The 17251-nt window shown below is 39.4% G+C and overlaps 1 protein-coding gene across 2 annotated transcripts in view; it reads left to right on the top strand.

Annotated features, from left to right (window-relative positions):
• Window positions 1-4400: 4400 nt before the first annotated feature.
• LOC119868790 (armadillo repeat-containing protein 4-like) overlaps window positions 4401-17251 on the top strand; it is a 91272-nt gene continuing 78421 nt past the window's right edge. The window contains exon 1 of one of the 2 annotated variants that reach the window (XM_038589031.1): window positions 4401-4443. The gene's annotated coding sequence lies outside the window, so the exon portion shown is untranslated. Of the gene's footprint in view, window positions 4444-8578; window positions 8707-17251 lie in introns of those variants that run through there. The other variant, XM_038589030.1, reaches the window with a different exon arrangement.

Consider the following 17251-nt stretch of genomic DNA (forward strand, 5'->3'; position numbering starts at 1 on the left):
GTCGCCCTTCGCCTGCTGAACTCAGAGCGCTCGAGGATGTCGGCGCTGAGGAAGGTGCGAGCCGCCGGGGCCGCGGGCGGGGGCGGGCAGGGACCCGAGCAGCAGGGGCCACGGTCGCGGGCTGCACGCGGCGGCCTCCTCCCTCGCCCGGGCTGGTGCCTCGCTGGCGGGGCCTCCCGGACCACCGCTGCCGGGGCGTGGGTGCGGCGCAGACTGCGATGGGCTGGTTTTCATGATCTCCTAGTACTTATCTGTTGCTTTTTAAAATTTTTTCCTTGTTGATGGTTTTGAAAAGCCATAGTTTAAATATCGGGGCCGTATAATTAAAAAGAAATCGATTATCTTCAGAAGTTGATTTTTTAGATGGTTTTCTATTTTATTTGTAAAAGGTTTTACTTATTGATTTGTGAGAGAGACAGAGAGAGGCAGAGACACAGGCAGAGGGAGAAGCAGGCTCCCCATAGGAAGCCCAATGTGGGGCTGGGTCCTGGGCCAGAATCACGCCCTGAGCCAAAGTTAGACGCTCAGCTTCTTAATCACCCAGATGTCCCTGTGTTTCCTATTTTAACTTAGATAATAAGGCATATGTCATCAATCTCAAAGTGATTTGCTATTTGGTTACTCCCCCAGACGCCTTTCAGGTTTCATCCACAGATTAGAAATTATAGGGATCTTTCACTTTATGTGTTTTATGCGGACGCTTATTCCTCTGCTCCTCTTGGTGGTTCATTCGAGACCAAACTTTTTGAAGTGGAGTAAAGGTATAGACAGAATTCTAGTAAGGGGCAGTTGCCACTTGAGGAAGTCTTAAGAAATCACTTTATTTTTTTTAAAACTCTTTTTTTTTAAGATTTTATTCATTCCTAAGAGAGCCACACAGAGACAGAGAGAGAGTTAGAGACACAGGCAGAGGGAGAAGCAGGCTCCATGCAGGGAGTCCCATCAAGCCCTGGCCCAAAGGCAGTGCTAAACTGCTGAGCCACCCGGGCTGCCCAATTTTTAAAATTTTTTATCAGGGACGCCTGGGTGGCTCAGTGCTGAAGCGTCAGCCTTCAGCCCAGGGTGTGATCCTGGAGTCCCGGGATCGAGTCCCACTTTGGGCTGCCTGCATGGAGCCTGCTTCTCTTTCTGCCTATGTCTCTGCCTCTCTCTCTCTCTCTCTGTCCGTCTCATGAATAAATAAAATCTTTTAAAAATTCATCAAAATGCGCTCTTTTGTGCCAACCACAGGACTACGTGCCTTGTTCCCCTTGCATTCTTATAACAATGTTAACCACCACTTCTCCTCTTGCTTTAACTGTACTTTGAGATAACTGTGGATTCATGTGTTGGAAGACTAATACAGATCCCGTGTACCCTTGACCCTGCTTCCTCCAGTGGTGACATCTCGCATAGTTATGGTAACCACGTGGGTACATCGTCACTGATGCAAGTCCCTTAGGCTTTTCAGATTTTACCTGTGTTATATGCACACACTTGTGTATCTGCATACGTAATGTATATTTTTGTCCTGTCCAGTTTACTATAGGTGTAGATTCCGTTTCTTTTGAACATATGATGGAAAGAAGGCTGAGGTTAAGTTATGGGGAGGTAATGAAGTATAGACCTGGTTTGAATCTAGGTCTGTTTGACTCAGAGTTTTGATTTTCAATAGCAGTAGCGATGGACACTCCCTGGGTGGTGCAGTGGGTTGAAGTGTCTGACTCTTGGTCTCAAGCTCCAGCCATGATCAGGGTCATGATTTGGAGCTTCGTGTCAAGCTCCATGCTGAGCGTGGAGTCTGCTTAAGATTCGTCTCCCTCTTTCCTGTCCCCTGCCTCTCTGTAAAATAAATTAATCCTAAAAAAATAATAGTCCTGATGAATAACAGGAATAACAACAATAGCTGAAGCTCACTAAGTTACATATGAAATAGTACTATTTACCATATGCCGGGCTGTTCTAATACCTTAACCTCAGTTATCCCCCTCCCCCCCGAACTATACCTCATAAATTATGTTATAGTTGAACTAGTATTATTATATTAAACTAACCATATTTCCAAGGAACAAGGAATTCCTTTTGTTGCTCCTAAATCAATAATAAATAGCGAAATTCTACCTCCTTTTTACCTAATTTTCAATTTGAACCTCTGACCTTAATCGCTGATCTTGGCAATTGTCATGTTTTTAAAGTTGTGTGTATCTGTGTAGGTGTAAAGTGAGACCTGCATTATTATACATCGAATTATGTTGGGACACCTTACAAAAGTTTATGAAATCATAAATAAGAGCTAGCTTAGGCATGATGCCAGGTTTTTTAAGGGAATAAGTGTAAATCATCAAGAATATTTTTTTTTTTTCATCAAGAATACTTAGAATGTAATAGGGAGACATTTTCTTCCCCCTAAAGTAGAATAGATCTTTTTGGCACATGCAGCCCAGGAATGTTTGAGTTTAACGTCTCACGTTACAGATCCAGCTTTCCAAGGCAAAGCGAATACATTTGGTTGAATGATCACTGATTATCAGAATATGATAATACTTTAGGAAGATATATAGACCTAATCAGCAGGCCATAATTTTACGATTCTTTGCTAGTTACATATCTTGTAAAGCTGTCCCTGTGATGAACAGCAGCACTTCAGAGCAGAGGAATACAGCACGCTCCTGTGTCGTAGATCCCAGGAGGTTTCGGTGCTCTTGTAGACAGCAGACAGAAATAAAAGGAAGTTTCTCTTTACCTCGTATATTCCCACTGGAAAGTGAAACGGTGTGCTGAGAGTTGATACCTGACTTCTCTAGGTCACCTCCCTGAAGAGGCCCCGGCAGGCACTGTCGTAACAGTTCTTGGACAGGAGTCTGATGGGCCCCAAAGCGAGGTGGGAGGGTTTCTGCAACAGGCTACTGGTGGAACAGGGTGCTCACTGTCTAGCCCCAGGAAGCTTCTAGTGAGGAGGGCCCCGAGGAACTGCATCCTTTTCCTTAACTCTTTCAGAGGGTACGGCCTACGCCCAGATTGGAGTTAAAGGTAAACTCAGTTCTGTGTAGCTTGTGGTTGTTGCTTTTGAAAAATGAGCAGCTACAAGAAAGCAACACAAAGTATGGCTTATAGGCCTTAGCTTTTGGAACTTGAATTTGGATGTAGATAACGCAAATGGTTTTTGAAGCTATATATCATTAGGAACTCTTTGGAACACCACAAAACCTTTTAATGGGCCCCTATATCAATTTTCTGCTCTTCTAAGGAGTTTTCCTATTCATGACTCCTTTTGATCTTTGGCTAACACTGAGGCAAATGTAGTGACGATTTAGTTTTCTTCTTCCTCTGATAGCTTGTACACGTTTTCTGCCTCGGGTGGTGTCCGCTTGGATGCCTGGAGAATGTTGACAAAGGAAAGGAAAGGTTAGGCTAGCCTGTTGATGCTACATATTTGGGCTGTAAAAATCAAAAAGGTTCCTCTGGCTTCCGCGGAGAAGCATTCTGCTTGATGGCCCAGATTACTGATCCGTAGTAAAAACGACAATGTTCCAGCCATCTTCACACACACCTTAAGTGAAATTAATGAGATCACTCTATGGTTACGCTTTGTGTTTTATTTTCACTTCTAGGTCTGTATGAGCTGTTGGCTGTTGTGCCAGGCCGGCTGGGGCCACGTGTGGACAGCCAGGAAGACCTGACCTTCCTCTGGGATATGTTTGGTGAGAAAAGCCTGCATTCACTGGTAAAGGTAAAACCATGCTGATGTCAGATTCTCTTGGTGGGAAAACATATGGAAAAATATTTTGTCATCTCATGCTTGTTCTGTCCTCCCTATTCTCTATGCAGAAGTTACTCGTCGAGCACCATTTTCCTTTAGGTTAGTGATTTCTGAATTGTATTCATGAAACATTTCCTTAATGTGTGACCAAAAGCTATTCCCTTTTTCATTTTCACTTTGATTTCGCTACTCTAGATTTTGTTATTATGTGTGATCTGGATCTCAAAAGAAATTCTCTCAACATTTCTTCTTGTCATATTTGCTCTAGATTATTTTTTTCATATTTGCCGTTTACTCAATTTAAGAAGTTTCCGTTTATTCTTTGTAAATGACTTTTTAAATGACTAGCCATTGGACTTTGTCAGGTGCTTTTTATTTATTTATTGTAATGATCATATGATTTGTTTCCTGTCAGTCTCAACATAGGAAAGTTCATTGGTTTTTGACATTTTTTTTTTACTGATTTTTGACTGTTCAACTGGCTATCATTGGACTATTATTTGAGATAACCTAATTTGTTCATGATTTGTTCTCCTTTACATATAATCTGCTGGAGTTAGTTGACTCCTAGTTTATTTAGAACTTTAATGTCTCCTTTTATGAGACTTCAGCCCATAATTTTGCTTTCTTATCTCTCTCATCAGATCTTCACAATATCCTGGGTAGCCTTATGTTGTGAGGTGGAAGTCTCTACTCTTCTGTGGGTAAGTTTATGAAAAGACTGAAGTTCGTTTGTCCTTTAGCAGAACTGACTTGTTGGGTTCCTTGGGCCTGGATGTTTTCTTTTTGATAAGGATATTGGTAACTATTTTAAAGATGACAAGAACGTTTAGGCTTTCTATTTCTTCTTGATTAGTTTTAATGATTCATATTTTTCTAAGATTTGGTCCATTTCAACTACATTGTCAAATTTCTGAAAAGGTTGCTTATAATATTTCACATGTGCACTTTCTATGCTAATTGTTTTTCTTCTTGGTCCTGATATTGGTACTTACTCTGCCCTTTCTTCTCTTTCCTCAATATTGCCAGAGTTTTGGCATTAGTCTTTTTAGATATAAACCTTTGGCCTTATTAATTTTCCTCATTGTATATTAGTTTTTATTTCATTGACTTTTTAAAAAATTCTTTTTCTAGTTATGAACGTTTGTTCATAAATTTTCAACCTTCTTCTTTTCCTAACGTTAGCATATTAAGGCCATTTCTCCCAAGGGTACTGGTTTTCCTTAACTTAGAATCATTTTGTAGTTGCTTACTTAGACTTTCTTGAATTTACAAATAAGGATTTTTTTAATTTATCTTGTTCCTGATTTCTACCTTAATTGCTTTGAGTCAGAAAACCTAATTTGCATTATTTCAGTCCTTTGAATGTGTTTACACTTTATGGCCAAGCGACATATTCAAGTATCTGTAATGTATCCTGTCTGTGTCCTAAAAAGAAGGTATAAGTCTGCCAGTCATTAAGTAATAGTTTTTTGTTATATTCTGTAGATCAAGTTTGTAAACCTATTCAAATATTCTGTGTTTTCATCACTGATTTTTGTTCGTTTATTTCTCTGTTACCAGAAAGAGAGTATGGTAAAAAAAGTTTCCCATTATGACCATGGTTTTCTTCTTGCAGTTCTGGTTCAGTTTTTTTTGTGTTTTTTTAAATTTAATTTATTTATCGGACACTGAAGAAGCAGGAGGAGTGACAGGGCAGAGAGTAGAGATGGGAGAAGCAGGCTCCCCCCCTGGAGCAGGACCCTGATGTGGGCCTTGGATTCCAGGACCCTGGAATCTTGACGGAGTTGAAGGCAGGTGCTTAACCGACTGAGCCACTCAGGCCTCCCTCTGTTCATTTTTTGTTGTATATATTTAAATTTGTTATTAAATATAAATTTGTTATTTTGCTGGTGAATTACTACACTTTATACTTTTTAATAGAGTTTATTTTAAAGTAGATACGTTTTTGTTGCCATTTGCAGGATATCTTTTCTATCCTTTTATTGTCAACTCTTCCATATTCCTGCTTTATTACAGCTTTTGTGAATTACAGTTGGAGCTTTCTGAGGTAACAAGTCAGAAGTCTTTACTTTCAGCTAGAATATCTTCACTACAGTTCATTATGATGTATGATCTTTATAATTTAAAATCTGACGTATTTTGTGTTTTCTTGTCCTGATTTTTCTTGTTTCTTTTGGATTGGTTAGGGTTTTCCTTGCATACAGTTGAGAAGTTAAAACATTCTCTTTCTGTTATTTGAGTGGCTACCTTAGAAATTATGACATTAATCCTTTATTATAAATCCTATCTTAATCTGTCTATTGTCATCTGGAAAAGATCCAGAAATCTTAGCGCACTTTTGCCCCATATACTTTCCTGCCAACTTCAGTGCTATTGTGTCCTGTATTTTAATTCTCTCTAGAAAACAAACAGAAAAACAAAACCCCTCACAACCTTGAAGACCTCCTTATTTTGCTTTACATCAACGTCATTATTCATTTAGTATAACCACCATTTTGTTTGTTCTAGTCCCAATCTTACAGCTCAGCCTTGTCATCCAGGCTGATTTTTCACCTGTTTAATGTTAAAAAGCTCTAGAATCTCCTGTATTGAGGGTTTGTGGCTATCAAACTATGTCTTTCAGTGAATCAGTACATGTTTTTATTTCCTTCCATTTTTTTTTCGTTTATTAAATTATAATCGATATATGACACACTAGTTTCAGGCGTGCAACATAAAATTTGGCATTTGTATATCTCGCACAATGAACACCATAGTAAGTCTAGTTAACATCTCTCTGCATGCACAGTCACGCCATTTGTTTTCTTGTGCTAAGAACTTTTCAGACGTATTTTCTGAAAACAACTTTCAAATTTGCAATATGTTATTATTGACTATAGTCACCATGCTGTGCGTAAATTCATTTTGTAAGAGGATGATGGGACTCTTGATCCCCTTTATCCGTTTTTACCCACACAGCCTCACCCCCTTCCCTTTTGGCAACCACCCATGTATTCTCTGTATTTCTGACTTTATTTGTTGTTTAGTTTCAGGTATAAGTTAAATCATACCATATCTGTCTTTCTCTGTCTGACTTTTTTCACTTAGCATAATACCCTTCAGATTCATGCCAGTTGCAAATGGCTAATTTATTTTATGTCTGAATAGTATTCCTTTTTTTTTTTTTTTTTTGCTGAATAGTATTCGTGTGTGTGTGTGTGTGTGTGTGTAAATCTTTTCCCATTCATCCCTCAAAGGAAGGACACTTTGGTTATTTCCATATCTTGGCTATTGTAAATAATGCTGCAGTGAACATAGAGGTACATGTATCCTTTTGAATCTTCAGATAAATACCCAAAAGTGGAATTGCAGGATCATGTGGGAGTTGTATTTTTAAGTTTTTGACTGTTCTCCAGATTATTTTCTGTGGTGGCCGCACCAATTTACAACCTCACCAACGGTGCACTAGGGTCCCCCTTTGCCCACAGCCTCATCAGTACTTATTTTTTCTTGTCTTTCTGATATTGGCCTTTCTCAGAGGTGTGAAGCGATATCTCACTGTGATTTTGATTTGCATTACTCTGATGATTTGTGATGTTGAGCATCTTCCCGTGTGCCTGTTGGTGATCTGTATGTCATCTTTGGGAAAACGTCTATTCAGATCCTCTGTCCATTTTTAAATATTGAATTGTTTGTTTCTTGTTGATATTGAGCTATATGAATTTCTGTATATATTTTGGCTGTTAACCCCTTATTGGATAGAATTGGCAGTTCTTCTTCCTTCTATTCGGTAGATTGCCTTTTTTGTTGTTGATGATTTCCTTTGTTGTGCAGAAGCTTTTTAGTTTATGTTATCTCATTAATTTATTTTTGTTTTTTGATGCCACTGCCTTTGGAATCATAAGATCCAAAAGGAAAAAAAAAATCTCCAAGAGTGATGTCAGAGAGCTTACGACCCATGTTTTCTTCTAGGAGTTTAATGATTTCAGGATTTTCATTCCAGTCTTTAATCCATTTTGAGTTAATTTCTTTGTATGGTGTGAGATGATGGCCCAGTTTCAGTCTTTTATATGTAGGTGTCTAGGTTTCCCAGCACCATTTATTGAAGAGATTGTCTTTCTCCATTGTATATTCTTGCCTCTTTTCTTGTAAAGTAATTGGCCTTATATGCCTGGGTTTATTTCGGGGCTCTCTTTTCTGTCCCACGAATCTGTGTGTCTGTTTTTATGCCAATACCATACATTTTGATTACTTTAGTTGTTAGATACTACAGCTTGAATTCAAGGAGTGTAATGTCTCAGACTTGTCCTTTCTCAAGATTTGCTTTGGCTGCTTGGGATCTTTTGTGGTTCTATACAAATCTTACGATTGTTGTATTTCTGTGAAAAATGCCACTAGAATTTCAATAGAGATTGCCTTGACTCTGTAGATTGCTCTGGTCAGTATGGACATTTTTGCAATATTCCTCATGAGCATGGAATATCTTTCCACTTATTAGTGTCATTGTCTCTCCTCAGTGTCCTATGGTTTTCAGAGTATAGATCATTCACCTCCTTGGTTAAATTTATTCTTGGGTATTTTTTCATGCAATTTTAAATGGGATTTGTTTTCTTATCTCTCTTCCTGATAGTTTGTTGTTGGTGTACACAAGTGTGACAGAATTGTGTATATCAGTTTTGTACCTGCAACTTTACTGAATTTATTTAGAAATAAGGTTAGAACTAATGTTCTAACAGTCTTTTTTTTCCACAGAGTCGTTAGGGTTTTCTGTGTATAAAATTGTATCATCTACAAATAGTGATGGTTTTACTTCTTCCTTTACAATTTGGTTCCAATTTCTTTCTTTTTCCTTCCTAGCTGCTGTGGCCAAGACTTCCAATACTGTGTTAGCATCCTCGCCTTGTTCCTGATGTTAAGCAGGAAGCTTTTCCCTGTTGAGCATGATGCTAGCTGTGCACTGGTCATACGTGGCCTTACATTTTGAGGTACATTTGGTCTATACCCACTTTGTTGAGTTTTTCTGGGGTTTAATCCTGGTCTTTCATTGGGAACATGTTTATCTGTTTCCTCATGTTGCCTGACTTTGTATGTATGTATGTCTTTGTGTTAGGTGAAACAGCTATCTCTTCTAGTCCTGAAGGTGTGGCTGTGTGTGGGTGAACATTTTTGTTTATAGTAGCCTTGCTTCAGTGTTTGGTTGTCTCTCATACTGTTTTCCCCAATTATTCTAGACCTGTGGGTCTCACAAACACAATCCACCCTGGCCCCAGAGTCTCATATTCAGTAGGCATCCCCTGTGTGGGTTGCATGTACCTGCTGGCTTGGAGGCCTCTGGCAGTGGGAGTGTAACTAGAGGTCAGGGCACTGGCCTCCTGCTTCTGGCAGGGCCGTGGCAGCAGTATGGAGGGGGAAGGAGGTACTAGAAGGTTATGGGAATGCAAAAATAGCTCCTGCCAGCATTGGCAGTAGCAAGGTAGAGAAAGCGTAAATATGGCACCCTCCGGTATCTTTTGTCTTTGGAGGGAATCTGAGTGGGCTTTTGCCCTTCTGGTAGATGCTTTAAGATTAGCAAATGGAACCCCTTCACATCTGGTCTAGGCTCCTTTCAAACTGGTGCTTTTGTACTGGGTCCTGAGGCAAATGAGTCTGATTGTGAGCCCTGTAAAAGCAGAGCCTGCACTCAGTACAGCCCTAGGAGTCTCCTGGACGGAAGCTCCACTGGTTTCCAAAGCCAGGTGCTTTGGGGGCTGTCTGTCTGGTGCATCTCCCATGGGTCATGGTGCCTGATGTGTAGTACAGATTCCCTCCCTCAGGGAGGGGTTCTGTATTTGTGCAACCCCTCCTCCATAGGTCGTTGCATGGGGGGAGGTGAGGTTTTCGGCAAAAATACAACTACATCTGTCTCTCCTCCCTGTCTGTTTAATTCTTCGTTGTGGAGTAGCTGTCCTGCTCAGAGATAATTGTTTTATATGTAGCTGTAGATATATTGTGTCTGTTGAGGGAAAGGATTTCAGAAGTTTTTATGTGACTATCTTGAATGATCTCCCTGTTTGCCTGTGTTCTTTTTTTTTTTTTTTTAGATTTTTTTTATTTAGTCGTGAGAGAGGCAGACACACAGGCAGAGGGAGAAGCAGGCTCCAAGCAGGGAGCCCAACAAGGGACTTGATCCCAGGACCTCGACCCAGGCCACCTGCGTCTTCTTGAATGGCATTTTTAGTAAGCAAAGAATGCTAGGTAGGCTCTTGTTATCTATCTGTGTGTGTATCTATCTATCTATCTATCTATCTATCTATCTATCTATCTATCATATATCTATTTATATTTCAGTATAGTGAAAGATGATGAAATGATTATTCCTGAAATTTCTAGTTAGAGGTCAGCTGTCAGGATCTCTGATTTGAAGTAATCTTTCAAAGCATGTTTTTTTCCTCTGGCTCTTTTAAAGACTTCAATACATACATAACTTTTTTTCTTTTAAATAAGTTCTGTTTACTTCTTTTAAAAATGTTCGGCCCAAGTGTGGCAGGATACAAAATCAATGCCCAGAATTCAGTGGCATTTCTGTACACTAACAATGAGACTGAAGAAAGAGAAATTACGGAGTCAATCCCTTTTACAATTGCACCCAAAAGCATAAGATGCCTAGGAATAAACCTAACCAAATAGGTAAAGGATGTATACCCTAAAAACTACAGAACACTTCTGAAAGAAAGTGAGGAAGACACAAAGTGATGGAAAAATACTCCATGCTCAAGGATTGGAAGAATTAATATTGTGAAAATGTCAGTGATCACCCAAGGCAATTTACACGTTTATTTTTATTTATTTTTAATTTTTATTTACTTATGATAGTCACAGAGAGAGAGAGAGAGAGGCAAAGACACAGGCAGAGGGAGAAGCAGGCTCCATGCACCGGGAGCCCGATCCCGGGTCTCCAGGATCACGCCCTGGGCCAAAGGCAGGTGCTAAACCGCTGCGCCACCCAGGGATCCCAATTTACACGTTTAATACAATCCCTATCAAAATGCCATGGACTTCTTCAGAGAGTTGGAACAAATTATTATAAGATTTGTGTGGAATCTGAAAAAACCCCGAATAGCCAGAGGAATCTTAAAAAAGAAAACCATAGCCATGGGCATCACAATGCCAGATTTCAGGTTGTACTACAAAGCCGTGGTCATCAAGACAGTGTGGTACTGGCACAAAAACAGACACATAGATCAATGGAACAGAAATGAGAATCCAGAAGTGGACCCTCAACTTTATGGTCAACTAATATTTGACAAAGGAGGAAAGACTATCCACTGGAAAAAAGACAGTCTCTTCAGTAAATGGTGCTGGAAAATTGGACATCCACATGCAGAAGAATGAAACTAGACCACTCTCTTGCACCATATACAAAGATAAAATGATGAAAGATCTAAATGTGAGACAAGAATCCATCAAAATCCTAGAGGAAAACATAGGCAACTCCCATTTCGAACTTGGCCACAGTAACTTCTTGCAAGATACATCCATGAAGGCAAGAGAAACAAAAGCAAAAATGAACTATGGGGACTTCATCAAGGTAAGAAGCTTTTGCACAGCAAAAGATACAGTCAACAAAACTAAAAGACAACTACAGAATGAGAGAAGATATTGGCAAATGACATCTCAGTTAAAGGCCTAGTATCCAAGATCTGTAAAGAACTTCTTAAACTCAACAGCAAAGAAACAAACAATCCAATCAAGATACGGGCAAAAGACATGAACGGAAATCTCACAGAGGAAGACACAGACATGGCCAAGAAGCACATGAGAAAATGCTCCGCATCACTGGCCATCAGAGAAATACAAATCAAAACCACAATGAGATACCACCTCATACCAGTGAGAATGGGGAAGATTAACAAGGCAGGAAACCACAAATGTTGGAGAGGATGCGGAGGAAAGGGAACCCTCTTGCACTGTTGGTAGGAATGTGCAATGGTGCAGCCACCCTGGAAAACTGTGTGGAGGTTCCTCAAAGAATTAAAAATAGACCTGCCCTAGGACCCAGCAATTGCACTGCTAGGGATTTATCCCAAAGATACAAATGCAATGAAACGCCAGGACACTTGCACCTCGATGTTTCTAGCAGCGGTGTCCACAATAGCTAAACTGTGGAAGGAGCCTCGATGTCCATCGAAAGATGAATGGGTAAAGAAGATGTGGTTTATGTATACAATGGAATATTACTCAGCCATTAGAAATGACCAATACCCATCATTTGTTTCGACGTGGATGGACCTGGAGGGTATTATGCTGCGTGAAATAAGTCCATCGGAGAAGGACAAACATTTTATGGTCTCATTCATTTGGGGAATATAAAAAATAATGAAAGGGATTAAAGGGGAAAGAAAAAATGAGTGGGAAATATCAGAAAGGGAGACAGACCATGAGAGACTCCTAACTCTGGGAAATGAACTAGGGGTAGTTGAAGGGGAGGTGGGTGGCAGGTGGGGGTAACTGGGTGGCGGGCACTGAGGGGGGCACTTACTTGATGGGATGAGCACTGAGTGTTATTCTGTATGGTGGCAAATTGAGCACCAATAAAAAATAAATTTATTAAAAAAAAAGAAAAAAAATGTTTGGCCAACATTCAAATTGTTTATACCATAGGCTCATCTTAAGAAACCTGGTTAACCTTTATTTCCAACATCAAAAGCATGAAGTTCCATTCTTATTTATTTATTTATTTATTTATTTTATTTATTTATGATAGTCACAGAGAGAGAGAGAGAGGCAGAGACACAGGCAGAGGGAGAAGCAGGCTCCATGCACCGGGAGCCTGATGTGGGATTCGATCCCGGGTCTCCAGGATCGTGCCCTGGGCCAAAGGCAGGCGCCAAACCGCTGCGCCACCCAGGGATCCCCTGAAGTTCCATTCTTAAAGCAGTAGATTCGAAAGAAGAAAGGTTTTGACTATATCACTGCAATATTGCCACTTGCAGAAGCCCTTTGAAGTAACTAGAATGGACTTTATTGGCCTTGCCAATGTCCTACAAATGTTTTGTTTTCATATTTCATTTAAAACATGAATTATTTTTCCCTTTTGATATTGAGTGTATTTCATCATGGAAAATCAGCATCTTCAACTTGCTCTTTTTTCTTCAAATGGCTTCCAAAATGAGGTATACTCTGGAGTTTTGAATGGATCATGTTTTTATTTTTACAGTTCTCTTCCATAGCAAATCAAGCTCATTAGGTATGTGGCTGACCGCAAGCTGTTCTGTGTGAACAGAAAGCAGCGTGTGATTTGGCATTTGGATACAACTTTTGTTGGGGGGAGATCAGTACATAGAGCTTCATTCTTAAATTAAACCAGGACACTTGTTCTTGTCCTTGTTACTGCTCCTCAAGTATTTATGAATGAAGCAAAAAGTCGTCTTCATGTAATAATGGGTTTTCATTTTTATTTAATTTTTATTTAATTTTTAAGATTTTATTTATTCATGAGAGACACACAGAGCGAGAGAGAGGCAGAGACACAGGCAGAGGGTGAAGCAGACTCCAAGCAGGGAGCCAGATGTTGGACTCGATCCCCGGTCCCCAGGATCAGGCCCTGGACCAAAGCTGGCGCTAAACTGCAGAGCCACCCGGGCTGCCCTGGATTTTTCATTTTTAAACAGGAAAATCACTTAGTGGCATTTCTCACAGTAGCTCTTAGAGGTGGGCTTTCACTTCTGTTCTATTAATAGTTTTCTTGTAAGGTGTAAATATCTGCTAGCATACTTACTACATGTTAGCCAATGACTCTGCTACATTGCGTGCTCTTGCTATTACAAAAAGCCCAACCGTCATTTCTCCTTTTGTTGAGTTTTTCAAATGAATGGCTTTATTTATTACAGTGGGTAATAGCAGTAGACTTTCCTGCAGTGACTGTACTGTACTGTATGTATTCAATAAATACTGTTAATTGGTGACAGAAATTTATACACAAAAGAAGCAGGTGAATCAGACTAGACCAGATCTAGAGGGAGATACAGAAGCAAATTCTCTATTTGTTACCCTGTCGTCTGTTAGATTTAATATATTATTCTGAGTGAAGTAAGTCAGTCGGAGGGGGACAAACATCATATGGTCTCATTCATTCGGGGAATATAAAAACTAGTGAAAGGGATTCAAGGGGACAGGAAAGAAAATGAGTGGGAAATATCAGTGAGGGTGACAGCACATAAGAGACACCTAACTCTGGGAAACGAACAAGGGGTGGTGGAAGGGGAGGTCGGCCGGGGTTGGGGTGACAGGGTGACTGGCACTGAGGGGGGCACTTGACGGGATGAGCATCGGGTGTTGTAGTATATGTTGGCCAATCGAACCCCAATAACAAATATACAAAAAATAAGGGAAAAAGAATTAAAAATAGATAAAAATAAACTTCATTTAAAAAGGTTTAATATATCATCTTATTGTGATTATTATCTTAGTCTTTACAGAAATGCCATGTAAACAAGTTGCTGAATATGTTGTGTCTCATGGCATTGTACAGAACTTTGTATGTGCAACAGTCCTCTCGTACAGGAATTCTGCCAATAATTTTCATTCATTATGTAGTTTTTGTCTTTCATTTTGAGACTCATTGTATAATCTTAATGGCAGTGGTGTGATTTCTCTTTTAGCTGTAAGGAGTACAATGTTTCATAATGTACATGTAGTTGGCTTTTATTTTTCAGTTTTTCTTTAAGGTAAGATACATGTATAAAGTTTGCCATTTTTACCATGTTAACGTACAATGTAATGGCATTAGGTATATTCAGAATGTCGTGCAAACATCACCACTCTCTATTTCCAAAACCTTCTCATCACTCTACACAGAAACTCTGTGGCTGTTAAGCGCTACCTTCCCTTGTTGCCCACCCCCAGCTCCCGGCAACCACCATTCTACGCTTTGTCTCTATATTTTAACTGTTTTACATAGTTCACATAAGTGGAACTATACAGTACTTGCCCTTTTGTAACTATACCACTCCATGCAATGCTTTCAAGGTTTGTCCATGTTGTAGCATGTATCAGAATCTCCTTCTCTTTCATGGTTGAATAACATTGCACTATGTGTATACACTGCATGTTGTTTGTCCATTTGTCTGTTGATGGACACTTGCATGTGTCCACCTTTTGGCTATTGTGAATGGTGCTGCAATGGACATTGCTGTACAACTATCTGTTTTGAGTCCCGATTGCGGTTCTTTTGGGTAGACACTTAGCAGCTGAAATGCCTGCTTATATAGTAATTCTGTTTAGGCTTGTGAGAAGGAACCATCAAAGTGTTTTCCGTGGAGTCTGCACCATTTTACATTCCTACCAGCATTATATGAGGGTTCCAATTTCTCCATATCCTCATCCCTACCTGTTACACTGAGTAATTTTTGATTATAGCCATTCTCGTGGGCATGAAGTGGTAGTTCATTGTGGTTTTGATTTGCATTTCCCTAATGACTAATGATGTTGAGCATGTTTTCGGGTAGTCTTTGGCGATCTGATTGCCTTTTTGTTGTTGAGTTTGGCATTTTTTATATATTTTAGATATTAAACCCTTATCATATTTTCGCCTTGCAAATATTTTTTCCCCTTGTGTAGGCTATCATTTCACTTGTCTGATAGTATCCTTTGTACAAAAGTTCTAATTTCTATAAAGATCAGTGTCCATTTTATCTTGTGCTGCTTATGCTCTTGGTAGCATATCTAAGAATCTCTTTGCAAACCCAAGGTTATGAGGATTTACCCCTTGATTTAAAATTTGAGCTAATTTTTTGTGTATGGTGTGAGATAGGGATCTAAGAATCTACATTCTTGTGCATGTAGGAATCCAGTTGTCCTGTATAGTCTATTTTGTTTTCATCTCTATTTTTAGTGGCTATCAGTTTTTATCCTAGAAAGCGTTAGTTTGTGCTTTCTCTGGAAACAGTTTATTGGCAAAAGGTCGATGTCCTTAATTTAAAAATTATTGGAGAAATTTGGTGGCTTCATGACACTGTATAACAGAATTTCTTAAATGACAAAGCCCTGGAGGTGGGGGAAATTAGCTCTCAGGATAAAGAAAACCTAATTCTTATTATTGTACTTTGTATTCTGACACTGTTTGGGTGGCTTATTATTTTTTTTGGTTGTTTTTGTGAGATAAATGCATTTTCAGTTCCACTTCTGGCATAGCTAGATTCACTCTCAGTGAAGGTCGGAACCCTGTTAGCTTTCTCTGTTGATGTTGTTATTCTGTGGTCCATTTATCTAGTAATAATACATAGTAGGAAAAGGCCAGTTACAATTAATCTGCATTAAACAGGTACGAAAAGAGCAAGAAAATGGTGGGGGAAGTGAACAGAACTTTATGTAGGAACAGGAAATATAAAATGTGACCACATTTGAAATGTAATTAAGAATATTGTAGGTTACAGTTGTAACTGCTAATTCTTAGCATGGATGCATTGTATCCTGCTGAATTTTCCTTTGTTGGCATAATATTGCTGCCAACATTTTATAATAGCACTTTGACTTTTCCAGTTAAAAGGGCAGTTTAACAAAAATATTTGAAGACTTTAGTTTCTCCAGTAGTATTTGGTTTTTGTTCATTTTTAAAGTTCGGTATTCAGATTGTTCCCTTTCAAAGTGGGGAGTTTTGTCAGATATGTTACATTTTTCTCAGTTGCTGACTAGCAGACCTCTTTCAGAGGCTTGTTTACCACCAGCATCACTTCGTCATCATTTTCATCAGCCCTGTGAAGTCCTGTATTTTTGCAGTCATGTTAATGGAATCCAAGGTAAAAACCAATGACAGCATAGAGGGCATGTATTAGGTGGGAAGAAATGTTTAAATGAGGGCTGGTATGAACATTGTCAGTTTATTGGTGAATATCATAATGTCTATATTCCTATAACCTTGGATTGTTTGGGAATTAGATCCTAAATATTCAGAAGATAGGAACCTCTATGTTTATATTAGTATTTTCTTTATTTTCCCAACATTTGTTAGAGAGAGAGAGAGAGAGGAGAGGGGTAGAAGGAGGAGAGAGAATCTCAAGCAGATTCCACACTGAGTCCAGAGCCCAACATGGGGCTCAATCTCATGACCCAAAGACCATGACCTGAGCCAAGATCAAGAGTTGGATGCTTAATCAAGTCAGCCACCCAGACACCTCTGTATTGCTATATTCAATGACTAGGCTTTTATGAACTAATTTGAAGTCTTTTACCTATCTTAGTTAATTGAATATATGACTTGAGATAATTGTATAGTAGAAATTTTCCAAACGCAATGGTGATAAGCAATGCTGCGATATTATTATAGCTAAAATTGGTAGAGATTCCAGTGTTCACACATTCATTCTTCATTCAGCGAATATTTACGGAGCCACCTACTGTGGCAAGCCCTGTGCTAAGACAGTTGGAATTCAGCAGTGAGTGACATAGATAAATGTCTTTGCCCCCTTGTGGCTGGTATTTGACTAGGAAAGACTGAACCATAGACAAGACAAATGATGTATCCATCACAGGTTGTGATAAGCACCAAGAAAC

This window comes from Canis lupus, unplaced genomic scaffold (assembly GCF_011100685.1).
Source record: "Canis lupus familiaris isolate Mischka breed German Shepherd unplaced genomic scaffold, alternate assembly UU_Cfam_GSD_1.0 chrUn_S1579H1768, whole genome shotgun sequence".
Lineage (NCBI taxonomy): Eukaryota > Metazoa > Chordata > Mammalia > Carnivora > Canidae > Canis > Canis lupus.